This window comes from Maniola jurtina, chromosome 6 (assembly GCF_905333055.1).
Source record: "Maniola jurtina chromosome 6, ilManJurt1.1, whole genome shotgun sequence".
NCBI lineage: Eukaryota > Metazoa > Arthropoda > Insecta > Lepidoptera > Nymphalidae > Maniola > Maniola jurtina.
In genome coordinates this window covers 155,843-172,058 of record NC_060034.1, presented here as the reverse complement: position 1 = coordinate 172,058, position 16,216 = coordinate 155,843, and the positions used below count along the sequence as shown (strand labels likewise).

Here is a 16,216-nt window from a genome sequence, read left to right as displayed (position 1 = left end):
AGGCCCGGCTCCGGCCGAGTAAACACTCGAGCATTCAAATATCTTCACATTCCGACATTCCTCGTCAACAGGGAAGAGAATAAGCGCACAAAAGGTTACACAAGTCAGTTTAGCGAACTTTTACAGCGAAGTTATGGGAGTGTTTTTACTGGTTTGGAAAATGCATTAAGTTTCCCTGTTGCAGTAGCGTACGAGCGTGGAACTTACACTGAATCTCACATTTATAGCCGGCAATGAAACGCAAAGCATGCGATATAGGTACCATTATTGGAATTATGGGTCGCCCGTTACCCGGCGCCGTGTACGCGCAAAGCTTATATCCTACGCTGATCGGTTGGACGGAGAGTTCGCCGAGGCGGGCGGGAAGGGCACGGAGCGCGGAGCGGGCGCGGCGCTGGGCGGGCGACTCGTCGGCAGCCGCGCACGCCGCGCACTGCCGCGCCGCCCGGCCCGCGCCCAAGCGCCTAGGGCGGGCGGGCGGCCCGACTCTTGTCGATTATCTTACCGTTGCCATCTGAATTTTGCAGTCTTAACCCTCTACCATGTATGTATACATATTTATGGGGTGTGGCGGGCACTAACTAACACTAGAACTCATAAAAACCCGGTCAAGTGCGAGTCAGATTCGCACACGAAGGGTTCCATTACCGTGCCATCAAATTCAAATTCAAAATATTTTTATTCCATTAAACTTTTACAAGTGCTTTTGAATAGTCAAAATAAAATCGTATCGTACAAGAAAAAACACTTTTTTTTGTGATGTAGCCACAAATTCACGGTTTTCAGATTTTTTCCTTTACTTAATAATAATAATAATAATAATAAAAACCTTTTATTCAGCCAAATTTACAAATACAGACAGGTAGGGTGTCGTAGTCCCTGGAGAACCAAGGAGCCGACCAGTGTCCATGCTCCCTGGTCCCCCAAGACCCAGGCACCCACTTCTTAATACTAGCTTAATGTCTATCTTGGCCGAACGGGGCGCTGCCTCAGCTTATTGCTGCAGTCGGTCTTGTGCTTAAGACATTGCTATTATTCCCTTGTCGATTCTCGACAGACAGACAGACTGACAACGACGAAGTGATCGTGTAAGGGTCTCATTTGGTCTGGAGATACAGAACCCGCAGGCAGATAGATTGATAGAAACGAAGAGCCTCAATTTGCTCAATGGAAGGATTTATTCGTTTTTGTGTTATATTTGTATTATAGTATTGTGTACATGTTATATTGTGTGACTTTCATATTTAATATAGGTACTTACTCAAGTTTATTTTAACTTATTAACATTTTTTAACTCCCTTCCCTCGTCCACAAAGTGTTTGACACAAAGTTTATCGATATTCTTGCCCACCGTGTGCCCACCCATCCCTGTGCTCACTTCATAGCCTAACAAATCAATTTTTCTTTATTTCTTAGGAATGGGCAATTAGAATTCTAAGACTAGGATCTCAAAGGGACAAGTTGTGGGTCAAGGGCCTACAAGTGCGATTTTAATTTCCTCCAATGACAAAATGTAGAAAGTTACAGTAAACTAGGTACAGTTAACTGCAAAGATTGGCGTTTGAATTTTTATCATCTCATCCCTTACCGAAAATTTCTGATAATTATTATAAGTAGTTAAGTACATATAAGTATTACGCGACAGGTCGACATGGCAATCGGGGTGGGGACGCCTCGCACATCCGCTCAGCCCCCGCGCTAAGCCGCGGGACATCCCCCCGCCTCATGCCCCGATTGCCATCTCAGTCTGTCGCGTACTATACTCTATAGAAGGTAGACCTACTTATTGTACCCTAAGTTCAGTGTAAGTTTCATGTTAATGATTCGTGAAAGCAGAGTTGCATTAATCTGCCGACGACGTTTGCCCTCCAACCATCCTGCATTGCATCCATAATGAAATAAAATTAATTTAAGACATTCTGCATTGGCTCGGACGGAAAGTAGATTCTACTAAGAAGAGCCAGCAATAAACTCGGCAGTTGCTCTTTTTTTAAACCAAATGTTACAATTATGCCTACAATATATTTTGTACCTAAGTACCTATCACATTATATTATTTCGCAATCTATACTAATATTATAAAGAGGAAACCTTTGTATTTTTGTATGTTTGTAATGAATAGGCTCAAAAACTACTGGACCGATTTCAAAATTTCTTTTACCATTACTTAGAGGGATTCTTCCGAATCCGTATAGGCTATATTTTATCCCGGAAAATAGATAGGATTTTTCGTGGTAGTGAAAATTGTGGAGTAAGGCGTCGAAAAAACTGCCGTACGTTAACGATTCTCGCGAACGCTGCCTAAATGGTTAGAGATGTATGGTTGACTTCTATAGAAAAGTTGTAGAACTCAATAATGCCTACAAAAAAGTCCGCGATAATATAAACCAAACATTTATATTTTAGCCATTATAACCACTTTTCCATAGAATAAAAGTAATTAAAATTATTAGCCTATGTTTATTGATCATATTATCGTCAAATACTAATCCTTATCCAAATAAACTATTTATTGAGCAAGATTGTTTCAATACCTATAAATTACTTTTTATTTTATTCCAATCGGACAATCCATTCAAAAGATATTACGAATTTAAAATTGTTATTGGTATTAAAATGAATGATGGTGTCGCACGACTCGCACGGCGAAACCGCAGGGGTTCAGAGAGCTTAAAAAATAAATGTCCACCCGTGCGAAGCCGGGGCGGGTCGCTAGTCGTGTTATAAAGCGGCTTACACGACCCCACGAAGGATAAACAATTCATCACGAATTCTTCATCATTCAAATCAGGATTCAAAGTCATTCTAGTCATTGGAAAATGACAGATTTACCAATGTTCATGTCACATCTGCTTGATGACGTCCAGTAGGGTTTCTGATCTGCCTACACTGTGGCACAACGAAGCGGTTAAAAATCGATCGAATAGTCGTTCGAATGGGAACCATAAAGACGTTTTGATGATCGCGCGATTAATGCACGGATGACATGCGATATTCCACCCACGCCCACCCCCCAACCCCCAACCCCCAACAACCCTCGGACGACGCGTTCACAAAAACATAGAAAACCGCTTTACCAGTCCTCATCAATAACATTAGGTAAGCCAGCTTTCAGGTGAACTAAGTATTCGTATAAGCGTGGATTCAAACAAATACCTAAAACTTGCTTTGCGAAAATAACGGACTAAAAACACTTGTTCACATTTGACAATGGCGTATTAAGCCGCTGTATTGAATTTTTCAAAAAATTATGTCTCACGGGATGATGTAACCTGGACTCTAACGGTACACCACACATCCCAATCTTCTGGCATTTAGAAGTATGGTGGAATAAATAATCTCTGATATAGCCTACCTGCTTACCGCAAGGATCTACTGTACATTGTGATTTGTAAAAACACGATCTAGCTAGGTACCTACTCTTACTTAGTATGTGCCAAAAATCTGCAGCATCTAAAATAGTTGCAAATGAATCCCGACTTTTAGTCATTTTCATAGTAAAGCCTGCGATACTGGCGTCTCGGCTCGAGCACCGTCTGCCGCGGGCGGGTGCTGAGGCGTACTGGCGTCTCGGCTCGAGCACCGTCTGCCGCGGGCGGGTGCTGAGGCGTACTGGCGTCTCGGCTCGAGCACCGTCTGCCGCGGGCGGGTGCTGAGGCGTACTGGCGTCTCGGCTCGAGCACCGTCTGCCGCGGGCGGGTGCTGAGGCGTACTGGCGTCTCGGCTCGAGCACCGTCTGCCGCGGGCGGGTGCTGAGGCGTACTGGCGTCTCGGCTCGAGCACCGTCTGCCGCGAGCGGGTGCTGAGGCGTACTGGCGTCTCGGCTCGAGCACAGTCTGCCGCGGGCGGGTGCTGATATTATCTTTTTAATTAGCTATAAGTAAGCAAGAGCTACAAGAGGCCAAACACACATTACATGTTATATCTTTTATCTATATATATGTAGTATACTAAGAAATAAATTGAACTGTCTGTAATTTCGAAAAAAACTATCTCATATTAACTCATATACTTATGGTTATTTGAACGGTACCATAACTCTATCACACGTTTTTAAAATTTTCGTCTGTCTATAATACTAAAATGTTTGGCTTTGGCAGATAACAGGTAACAAAGTAAAAGTGTAAAGAATCTTACGTCAAAGTATAAAGTATAGTTTTTTAGATTTTATTCGGAATAGTATTAGAAATGACGTGACTAGACAGTGACGTGGCATTTATTACACTTTGACATTACTGTTATCTGCCAAAGCCAATTTTAAAGATCAATCAATCAATCAAATTTCCCGATTTAAAGATTGCGTTGGAATTGTGAAATTTAATTGCTTAAAATGCACAAACTCGTATCTCCAAAAAGACACAGGTGCGTGTCCGGGATCAAACCCCCGACCTCCGCAGTAGCTGAGGCGGACGTGTAACCACCAGGTTCTCACGGCTCTCGCGGCTGTCGCACAGAACTCGCTCGTTGTATAGAGGCCAACAAAACAAGTCATTTTCGGTACAAACTGGAACAAAAGAATTTAATGGTAGTTTCTCCTTTTCAGTGAATGTTTTCCTCCGCTTATTTTCTTTGTTTTTAAGAAAAACCACAACTAAAAAGTTAAAAAACCGGCCAAGTGCGAGTCAGGCTCACGTACCGAGAATTCCGTCCTCAGGTCTTTTTTTGGACTTTTTGCACGATAAATCAGAAACTATATTATGCATAAAAATAAATAAAAATCAGTTTTAGAATGTACCTACAGGTAAAGCCCTTTCATATGATACCCCACTTGGTATAGCTATCTTACTTTAAAAATTGATAGTACCTATCAATTTATTTGTTTATGAACATAATATATGTATTTTAATTTTTTTTTTTGTGATGTTATATTTCAAATCCACGGTTTTCGGATTTTTTCCTTCGTGCTATAAGACCTATCTACCATGCCAAATTTCATGATACTAGATCAACGGGAAGTACCGTTTCTTAACAGACACGACAGACGAACAGACGGGCAGACAGACAGACAACGAAGTGATCCTATAGGGTAAGGCTTTCTTTTTTCCGTTTCAAAGTTTAAAAAAATTCAAAATTGTCTTTAGTGTCTTAGTGACTAGTGTAGACATAATATTGCCTTGATTGCTTGCCGGAACACGTCGCCCTCCTACTTGGCAGCTCGGGGTTCGATCCCGGGCGCTCATCTCTAACTTTTCGGACATATAATGCGGTTAATGTTAATATATGCGGTTTAAGCCATTAAATATCACTTGATCTAACGGTGAAGGTTACATTCCTGACAGTTGTTCATAATGTTGTCAAAAGGTTGTCAAAGGTGTGCTCAGTCTGTCAGTGTATAGTGGACTAGCGTGGTGGACTATGACCTGATTGATCTCTTGTCACCCTGTAAGGAGCTCCGTGTTTAGTAGTGTGCCGGCGGTGGGTTGATCATTATTATGGTGATATTAATGACTTAGAAATTTGGAAACTCTACGGAAAACTTTTAGCAATAAAGATACTTTTCCAAGTAACAAGCTCATTAACGTCGGTAAGTTTTGACGAGGCGGGTTTCACGTTTCGCCCCGAGGGCGAGACACTGTTCAAATAATCTCTGCGCGAGGGAAAGCCGGAAAGCCTTCGAGAAGGTACTTAAATGGTGGAAGTTTGTTTGTAAGAAGTTCAGCGTCGACGTTTCCGCGGACGCCTCGCTCACTCCGCCCCATACAACCAATACACTTAGCATTTAGCCTTTGCAGTGGACGAAACACATCGCTCGATGTGAAGCTTGCTGTGGCTTTCAATTATTATTACTTTATACGACCGTTTTTAGCTATTTTTATTTTAACATGCTTTATTTAAGTAACTGCTTTTGCTACTTTTACTCTTCGTTCTACGAAGGTGGCGGGGAGCGGGCGGATGAGAAGGCGGAGGACCGTGTCTGGTGGCGCGCTCTTGGAAAGGCCTATGTCCCGCAGTGGACGCTTACTGGCTGATGGAATGGGGAAAAATTCTTCGTTCTTCGCTCTAGCCTCTAATAATATGCCCTAATTTAATTACTCATTACTATGTCAGTGAATGTTATAGAGTGTTATGACCTGGGCCTACTTAAATTATTGAAACAGTGGGTTTAAATAAAAAGAGCAAATCAGTATAATCGCACTAATTTATTTTATCACTTCATTCAACACACTAATAATTACTTTCATATATTTGTTACTAATTATACAATTTACACTTATTTACACAAACCGGCAGTATTTCAGCTTATAATGCGTACGATACAATAATAACATTAAAAATGAGCTCGCATGGCTTTATATGGCGTTATCCCCACCGAAGGCATTCGGTAGTAGTGGCTGTCATGGCAGTATTTGGCTATGATTGGCTGTCATGGCTGTAATTGGCTATGATTGGCTGTCATGGCGGTAACTGGCTATGATTGGCTGTCATGGCAGTTAGCTCGGAGCGGCTGGTTTGAATGGCATGTTGCGACTGGCTGTGGCGGCGTGGCGTAACATTATATTGTGATTTGTGACTTATCATTATGTATCTGATCAGGACTGGTCTTTGCTACTTGGTAAGCAGTGGGTGTTCCTCGATGCGCTATCCTCGCCCCTTTTATGTTCATTACTTATTACGTCCAAAATACTTGCGATATTGTGCGATTTGCTGTCAATACGTGTTGGAAGTCGATAGACATAAGGATACTTTGAATCATGAACACAGTGTGTGTTCAACACACACATTAATATGGTAGGTACCTATATTGGATTTTATATTTTGTAGGGACTGTTATAAATAATACAAGTCTGGCGAATTGAACCCATTCAAGTTTCACGCCGCGCCGCCCGCACCTAAGTACCGAGCGCTGAAACCAAATTACCAACCGAACAATGGCTTCAGGAAACGGCACAGCTGGCTCACATCCCCCCTCCCCCTCCTACCCGGGAGGAACGCGATTGTGAACCTAACGACTGGTTCGCATCCGCTCGGACAGGTGCAAGTAACGCCAGCATTAATCCCAGAGTTAATCGCTTCGCTAATAGCTGCATCCTCTCTGCGGCCTGCGAGTACATATCTATGCCTGCGAGTGCGAGACTCCTACGTCTAGATATAGCGAATAAATTGACGGCGTTACAATAAACCGTGTACTCGTAGTATCCAGTGAAATATAGTGAGTATGGTGCTAGCGAACGAGCGCCGCGCCTCGCAATCAAATGATATTACTTATTACTTATCGCTCTGAACTTCTTGATCAGGGTCATCGCGATGGCTCCTTCAGTTTTATCTGTAACTAGCTGAATGCCCGCGACTTCGTTCGCGTGGATTTAGATTTAAAAAAACCCGTGGGATGGTTCGTTGTGCCGTGATTCTCCCAACGCGAGCCCTCTTTTACTGATCTCGAGTGTCCTCTCAGAATGAGAAGGGGTTATCCGTACGGGTAGGCCACAGTCTGCCACGCTGGCCCAGTGCGGATCGCACACACTTCACACACTTTTGAGAACATTGTGGGGAACTCATACGAATGCAGGTTTCCTCACGATGTTTTTTTTTCCTTCACCGCTTTATTTAATGTCATACCTAACTTCAAAAATAGTAGGTACCTAAGTAAGGTACTACTAAGCCAGAGCTCGCAGTTTCCAACGGGTAGGAACTTATAAAAAAAATCAGTAACTAGCCAATTTAAGTAGGTATCTACTTTGCACTCAACATCTGCCTACTCAGAACAAGAGTAAGTATGTAGGTAGACATTTTACTGGGATGAATCAGAAGTTTTATGTGTTTCCAGAACAGCTTGCTGTACTCTTGTGATGCGCGTGCGATGTGCTGGTCTGTGGTTTATATGATTACCTTACTGCTATATAATATTCTGTTCTCAGGACACCCATTAGGTAAGTATCCGTCGGGTCACGTTTTGAGGTTTCCGTACCGACCGACCGACCGACCGACCGACCGACCGAGCGGCTAATTCTGTTGTACACAATCCTAAATTAAACTGTATTTTATGTTGTCCTTTTCCGAAGGGATTATTATGAAAGGGATGGAAATTAAGACCGCGTAACTTTGAAACCGAATATTTTAACAGAAATCTGGAAAACCACAGACATAGGATATGTCTGCAAAATTTCATGGACTTTGGTTGCTTAATATTCAAATGAAATTGGAACTACGTTTGTATGAAACGAGTGACGGAGAGAGCCCTCTTAATATGAGGTAGTTATTTCGAAATTACAGACAGACACTCCAATTTTATTTATTAGTATAGATGTTAGTTGTTCTATACAGTGGGCCACGGCAGGAGATTTTAAGCTTGTAAGTAGGGTATGCGAGTTTGTTTTGCAAACGTGTAATTCTTTCGTGTTTCTTTGTGTTTTCCACAGTTTTGTATAAATTGTAATGCTTCCTAACAAATAAAGCCGCCTCCATTATATAGATTGAAGGTACTGTCAAGATTTTTTTATTTAGGCAGAAAGTGCAATTTCGTAATTTGTATTTGCTTTTGAAGTATGCTGAGAGCATACACAAATCGCGAAGACATTTTTTCCGACATTTTGCACGATATATCAAAAACTATCATGCATAAAAATAAGTAAAAATCTGTTTTAAAATGTACAGGTTAAGCCCTTTCATATATGATACCCAGTTTGGTATAGTTATCTTACTTTGAAAATTGAAACACATTTTTTTTTTAATGATGTCACCACAAATTCACGGTTTTCAGATTTATTCCTTTACTTGTGCTATAAGACCTACCTACCTGCCTTTCATGATTCTAGGTCAACTCGAAGTACCCTATAGGTTTCTTGACACACACGTCGACGGATGGACGGACAGACAGGCAACAAAGTGATCCTATAACATGGTTCCATTTTTCCTTTTAAGGTACGGAACCCTAAAAAGTGGCCGCATGATATTACTTGATTGTGCCGGCAGGCGACGCAAGCACAGAGGAAGGTACGCAACTCCCTCCGCTGAACTATCGACTATTTTCACGGAACTTTTAATTGTTCCAGTCTGCCTGTCACAGCAGTTTTATTTCAGAAACGTTTTTTTTCTTATTTTGGCTGATCTCGATGTTGGCGTATGTGCCTAATTGGTTTACTTTCAATTAGGAAGTCCTGTAGTTTTTATCGAGCCATAAGAACTTCCGAGGTATAATTAGTACTTAGGTGCATAATAATTGTCCTTTAGAGATTTGTGAGTTGTGGCACTTTTCCGAGTCGTTGGCTGACATCTACCCGAGTCTCGGTGTATATCGTTGTTGAAGGCTGAAGCCCAAAATAGTATTTCAGCATTAGGACAATATTAGGTATATCAGAGGCCGAAGCTCAGCGCCCAGATTACAATGCAGTGTTGTGGTTCACAGTTCACAGTGGACGGCACTCTGTCAACACAGCACATCGATACGGCTGCAGCGGAGTAGCTCGCTCCGTCCACGTCACCGCAGCACCACCTATTGTTGTGCGGCAACTAAACTGTCGCCTCATTGCCGATGCATGCCCAACTCCACAAACTGTTTCTCTAGTGCAGAAGGTAACCTAAGTACATACCACGAGCACGTACGAGTTCAACTATGAGATGGTTCCCCCATTATTATTAACACACTGTATAATCTAGTCCTAATTATTCCTAACGCAAAGTTTTAAAATTATTATTTTTAGTGTATAGGCACTTAAAATAATAATTAATTGGTAGGTATAATGCAATTATTCAAATATTGCAATCAGTTGTGAACAGTAGCGGTCGTAAAACTGTGGTAAGTGACTAGGTATATTGTATACGGCTCGCGGTTAGAGCTGAATCATTTCACAGGTAGCACATAGGTGAAAATCACGTCAAATGCCTTTTCATTCAGCTTATGTACCTCACTAAAAAAAGTTTTTACAAGTACTTTTGAATCGTCAAGACTCAAGAGCATCTACTACTGCTGGTTCGGAATGCCTCTCCTGCCGAGAATAAAGGTGTAAATAAAGGTGTAATAAATACATATTAAAATATATTGGTCAGCTGCACCAAATTATTAAAATTATAATTTTCTAACTTGCTGAGATTTTATTTTTTGATTTTTCATATTAAATGAGGTCTTCTTTTAATTATTTTAATTTATTTTTAAACGCGGTCATCGACCCAAGCTCAGCATGGGCGCGCGAGAACATTCGCATCATTGCATTTTAGCAACGTTTGCTACGAGTCGGAGTGCCTATGAAATACCTATTTTCGTATGAAATACCTATCAGTGCTATAATTGACCTTAATCCTTAGTTAAATTAATGTATCTCCCTAGATAACGATTGCAAGTGCGAATATCGAAAGATCACTTTCCGTGAACAATGGAGTTAAAGTAAGAAAGAGCTGAGTGGACGTCGTGCGTCGTGAACGCAGACCTGAGAGCCAATAGACTACCTACATCGGATGCTCCGACGAAGTGGACAGCAACATGTAGCATCTACGTGGGAAACACCAAGTCGAAGATGAAGAAGACTTTCCGCGAAAAATAGCCTGTCAAATCACTGCAAAGAAAATTAATAATTTCAGCAAACTTAAAGGATTTCAATGTAGCAATAATGGCCATCCCTGCCCACGTTTGATATAATTTTGGCGAGTGTGGGCGCCGCAGGGGTGGCGGCGGCGGTGGCGGTGGTGGTGGCCCGCTGACCCACATCGCTGGCGCACGGAGGCGCTCGCGTGCCGCGGTCGTTGCCCCGCGGCCCTTCGGCGCTGCTTCCTGCCGCCCGCCGCCGCGCGGTGCTGTGCATCGCGACGAGCGCATACACCTCTCCCGCGTTACCTTACCATGCCTAAACAAAAACCGTCAAGTGCGACGTTGGACTCGCACGCGAAGGGTTCCGTAGCATCGTAAAAGAAATAACACTTTTTATTTTGTACGATTCCGTAATTCCGTATAGCCAAAGGGTCCCAACGGGAGCCTCTGCTGTCCGGTCATTCGTCAGTCTGACTGTCGGTTGGCTGTACCTCGTGAACCGTAGGTAATAGCAAAAGAGTTCAAATTTTCATAGAATGTGTATTTCTATTCTTCAATAACAAATAACAAAAATTTCATAACTTAAATAACAATAACCACAAATTCACGGTTTTCGGATTGTTCGTGATTTCTCCCTTTACTTTTGCTAACTGCCCATGACTCTAGATCAGCGGCGACTGGGGAGTAGGCACCCTATACGTTTTACTTGTCTTCACGGCTCTTGACAATACACGACAGACAGACTACGAAGTGATCTCCTAAAATGGTTCCTTTTTTCTCTGGAGATGCTAAATACTTCGTTACAATTAGAAATAGAAAGATTTTTCATTCAAATGAACTTTTCCGATATTGTCCTACCTATTTTGCATCATCAAATACGTCTAACCACAGTGATGGCTCTCCTATCGAGAAGAACCAGTGAGAAACACGATGGCTGCCCTTTTCAAAGATTCGATATAGATATTATTACCATGGATCTAGTTAAATAGGTAGGTACCTCTATTTATATAAAGACAAATAGCTAAACAAAAGACTCCTAGTATTCATATAAAGACAAATAGCTAAACAAAAGACTCCTAGTTATTATTTTATTATACTATATATAGCTCGATTACCACTCACTCACTCACTGACTCATTGACATAATTGTTCTCCTAGAAAGAGACGGAAAATGATATAATGATGTAGGGGAAATGTGTTCGGGTGGGGGATTCGACTGGGGAAAAATTATGACATTTCGGAAAAACAAGATGGCGGCCGAGGTGATTTTTGCAGCTCCTTTGTTTTTTAAGGGACTCCGTTCAAACTCGCAACTATTAAAGAATGTATTAAACGGTTAACAAAAAATGTAGAAAAAATTGGAAAAACAAGATGGCGGCCGAGCAGTAGCGTTTTAAAATTTTTGATTTTTCGACCCCGAACCGCGGCGCCACAGATCCGAAACGGGGTAATCGAGGATAATTATTTTTTCTGGTTTCGCCCACGATTATCCTGTATTTTGACAGAACGGGAGTGATTTTTAAAAATTCAAGATGGCGGCTGTCATGGCGGCTGTTTTGTTCGAGGTACGAAAAAACGCAATTTTAAAAGTTAAATATCTCAAAGTTGGCAACATCGGAGCGATTCGGCTTCTATCAAGAGATTGTACGTATAGGCTCGAGGTATAGATTGGAGGAAAAAAATTACCCCATTTTTCGGGGAAATTTCAAGATTTTCGGGAAAATGTAAAAAATCGAAATACGGACTTTTCGCAAAATCCGAGTATGAGCGATTACGTGTTTTTCTCGTACAAATGACATTTAGGTACTTTTGTCACCGGAGACTGGCAACACTGGAATTTATCGAAGCAAAAGTGATTTTCGACATTGTCTTTTTTCAGGGGCGATCATTTCGCGTGGGTGCGAGCGAGATGAGAGATTGAAACGTCATCGAGAGCGGTATATCCTGTAGTTAATGGGAAAGTTGTACAACGATGTAATTTATTTCTGCAAAATGAGTTGGCGGCCATTTTGTATTTTTTTTAATTTTTCGAAATTTTGATCACGTTTTTGAGGCAGTTGGCAACATTTTGGAAAGTTAACATGTATGAATCGATTGTGTATCTCGGCTGGTAGTATGGAGATATGCAACCGGTGTTGCCACTTTTGGGGAGATTTTCGAGATTTTCAACTAAGAAACTCCTGTAAAATTTTGTATGAAAAATTTTTTTTTCACTGATGGTGTTGAATAGAAAACAAAAAGTTAGTAAGCCAAAATTATGGAGAGAGCTGATGATTGAGGGTTTTGGAGACGGGTGGAGGGCCCGCTTAAGGTATTGAAGATAGGTGGGGGGTGCTCGAGCAAATGTCATTCATGACGTCATCCAATTGCCAAAAAGCTGGAAAAAAATTCAAAATGGCGAAAAAAAGATGGCCGCCATACAAATTTCGCCGGTGTCCAGCTCGGAGGGTATAAAAGATGGAAGTGAGGTTTCTTGGCAAGAGATGATCAGGATCCGAAGGTCTACTCGATGAATAGAAAAAAAATCCAAAATGGCGGAATTTTTTTTTCCATACATTTTGTACGGCGAATATTGGATGTCTCATTCTCCTAGAAAGAGACGGAAAACGATACAATAATGTAGGAGAGATGTGTTCGGGTGGGGGGGGCGAGTAGGGAAAAATTATGACATTTCAGAAAAACAAGATGGCGGCCTATATGATTTTTGCAACTCTTTTGTTTTCCAACCGATTTCGTTGAAACTCGCTGTCTTTGAAGAATGTAGTAAACTATTAATAGAAAAAGTGAAAATTTTTGGAAAAACAAGATGGCCGCCGTACAAATTTCGTCGGTGTCTATCTCGGAGGCTATAAAGGATGGAAGAGTGGTTTCTTGGCAAAATATGATCAGGATCCGGAGGTCTACTCAGTGAAACAAACTCTACATGCTCGCGGACCACTTTAGTGGTCCGCGCACCCACGCACCCTACTTTATTAACCTCAACTACCCCGTTTTTACAAAAAATGATATGGATGTCGTTTTCAGAGTTTTCCAGGGTGCTGATTTTGATAATGACATTCATTTTTAGATCCAAGCTGGTGGACATGCACTTTTTAAGAAAAAATTGATATGGGTGTGGGTTTTATGTGTTTTTGTGGTGAATTGTGTATCTTAATAAATAAATTTGGTTAAATATAATAAAGTCAACATAACCACGTCACGCGAGCTGCTTTAGCAGCTCGCGCACCGAGCAAAACACTAGTTATATTATACTATATATAGCTCGATTACCACTCACTGACTCATTGACATAATTGTTCTCCTAGAAGGAGACGGAAAATGATATAATGATGTAGGGGAGTTGTGTTTGGTTTCCAAAACCCTCTGGGGAAAAATTATGACATTTCGGAAAAACAAGATGGCGGCCGATGTGATTTTTGCAGCTCCTTTGTTTTTTAAGGGACTCCGTTCAAACTCGCAATTATCAAAGAATGTAGTAAACGGTTAAGAGAATATGTGAAAAAAATTGGAAAAACAAGATGGCGGCCGAGCCGTAGCGTTTTAAAATTTTTGATTTTTCGACCCCGAACCGCGGCGCCACAGATCCGATACGGAGTGATCGAGGATAATTATTTTTTTTTTGTTTCGCCCATGATTATCCTGTATTTTGACAGAACGGGAGTGGTTTTTAAAAATTCAAGATGGCGACTGTCATGGCGGCCGTTTTGTTCGAGGTACGAAAAAACGCAATTTTAAAAATTAAATATCTCAAAGTTGGCAAAATCGGAGCGATTCGGCTTCTATCAAGCGATTATACGTATAGGCTCGAGGTATAGATTGGAGGAAAAAAATTACCCCATTTTTAGGGAAATTTCAAGATTTTCGGGAAATTGTAAAAAATCGAAATACGGACTTTTCGCAAAATTCGAGTATGAGCGATTATGTGTTATGCTTGTACAAATGACTTTTGGGTATTTTTGTTGCCGGAGACTGGCAACACTAGAATTTATCAAAGAAAAAGTGATTTTCGACATGGTCTTTTTCACGGTATCCCCTTTCGCGTGGGTGCGAGCAAGAGGAAAGATTGAAACGTCATCGGGAGCGGTATATTCTGTAGTTAATAGGAAAATTATAAAACCGTGTAAAATCTTTCTGTGAAACGAGTTGGCGGCCATTTTGTATTTTTTTTAATTTTTCGAAATTTTGATCACGTTTTTGAGGCAGTTGGCAACATTTTGGAAAGTCAGAATGTATGAATCGATTGTGTATCTCGGCTTGCAGTATGGAGATATGCAACCGGTGTTGCCACTTTTGGGGAGATTTTCGAGATTTTCAACTAGAAAACTCCTGTAAAATTTTGTATGAAAATTTTTTTTTTCACTGATGGTGTCAGATAGAAAACAAAAACTTAGTAAGCCAAAATTATGGAGAGAGCTGATGATTGAGGATATCGGAGATGGGTGAAGGGCCCGCTCAAGGTATTGAAGATAGGTGGAGGGTGCTCGAGCAAATGTCATTCATGACATCATCCAATTGCCAAAAAGCTGAAAAAAAATTCAAAATGACGAAGAAAAGATGGCCGCCATACAAATTTCGCCGGTGTCCAGCTCGGAGGGTATAAAAGATGGAAGTGTGGTTTCTGGGCATGAGATGATCAGGGTCCGAAGGTCTACTTGATGAATAGAAAAAAAATTCAAAATGGCGGAATTTATTTTCCCATAGAAAATGTATGGCGAATATTGAATGTCTCATTCTCCTAGAAAGAGACGGAAAACGATACATTGATGTATGGGAGATATGTTTGGATGCGCGATATGAGTACGGAAAAATTATGACATTTCAGAAAAACAAGATGGCGGCCTATATGATTTTTGCAACTCTTTTGTTTTCCAACCGATTTCGTTGAAACTCGCAATCTTTGAAGAAAGTAGTAAATGATTAATAGAAAAAGTGGAAAATTTTGGAAAAACAAGATGGCCGCCGTACAAATTTCGTCGGTGTCTATCTCGGAGGCTATAAAAGATGGAAGAGTGGTTTCTTGGCAAAATATGATCAGGATCCGGAGGTCTACTCAGTGAAACAAACTCTACATGCTCGCGGACCACTTTAGTGGTCCGCGCACCCACGCACCCTACTAAATTATTATCTTTTACTACTCCGTTTTTACAAAAAATAATATGGGTGTCGTTTTCAGGGTTTTCCAGAGTGCTGATTTTGTTGATGACATTTATTTTGAAATCCAAGATGGCGGACATGCACTTTTTAAGAAAAAAATCGATATGGGTGTCGTTTTACGGGTTTTTCGGGGTGAATTGTGTATCCTAATAAATAAATTCAACCTAACCACGTCACGAGAGCTGCTTTAGCAGCTCGCGCACCGAGCGAAACACTAGTATATACTATATATAGCTCGATTACCACTGACTGACTCATTGACATAATTGTTCTCCTAGAAAGAGACGGCAAATGATATAATGATGTAGGGGAGTTGTGTTCGGATGGGGGAGTCGACTGGGGAAAAAATATGACATTTCGGAAAAACAAGATGGCGGCCGACGTGATTTTTGCAGCTCCTTTGTTTTTTAAGGGACTCCGTTCAAACTCGCAACTATCAAAGAATGTAGTAAACGGTTAACAGAAAAAGTAGAAAAAATTGGAAAAACAAGATGGCGGCCGAGCCGTAGCGTTTTAAAAATTTTGATTTTTCGACCCCGAACCGCGGCGCCACATATCCGAAACTGGGTAATTGATGATAATTATTTTTTCTTGTTTCGCCCA

The 16,216-nt window shown here is 41.2% G+C and overlaps 1 long non-coding RNA gene across 1 annotated transcript; it reads left to right on the top strand.

Annotated features, from left to right (window-relative positions):
* Window positions 1–4,258: 4,258 nt before the first annotated feature.
* Window positions 4,259–6,086, top strand: LOC123865944. The gene is made up of 3 exons (XR_006796079.1): window positions 4,259–4,362; window positions 5,233–5,415; window positions 5,875–6,086. It is a non-coding gene; the product is annotated as an uncharacterized LOC123865944 (long non-coding RNA).
* The last annotated feature ends 10,130 nt before the right edge of the window (window positions 6,087–16,216 follow it).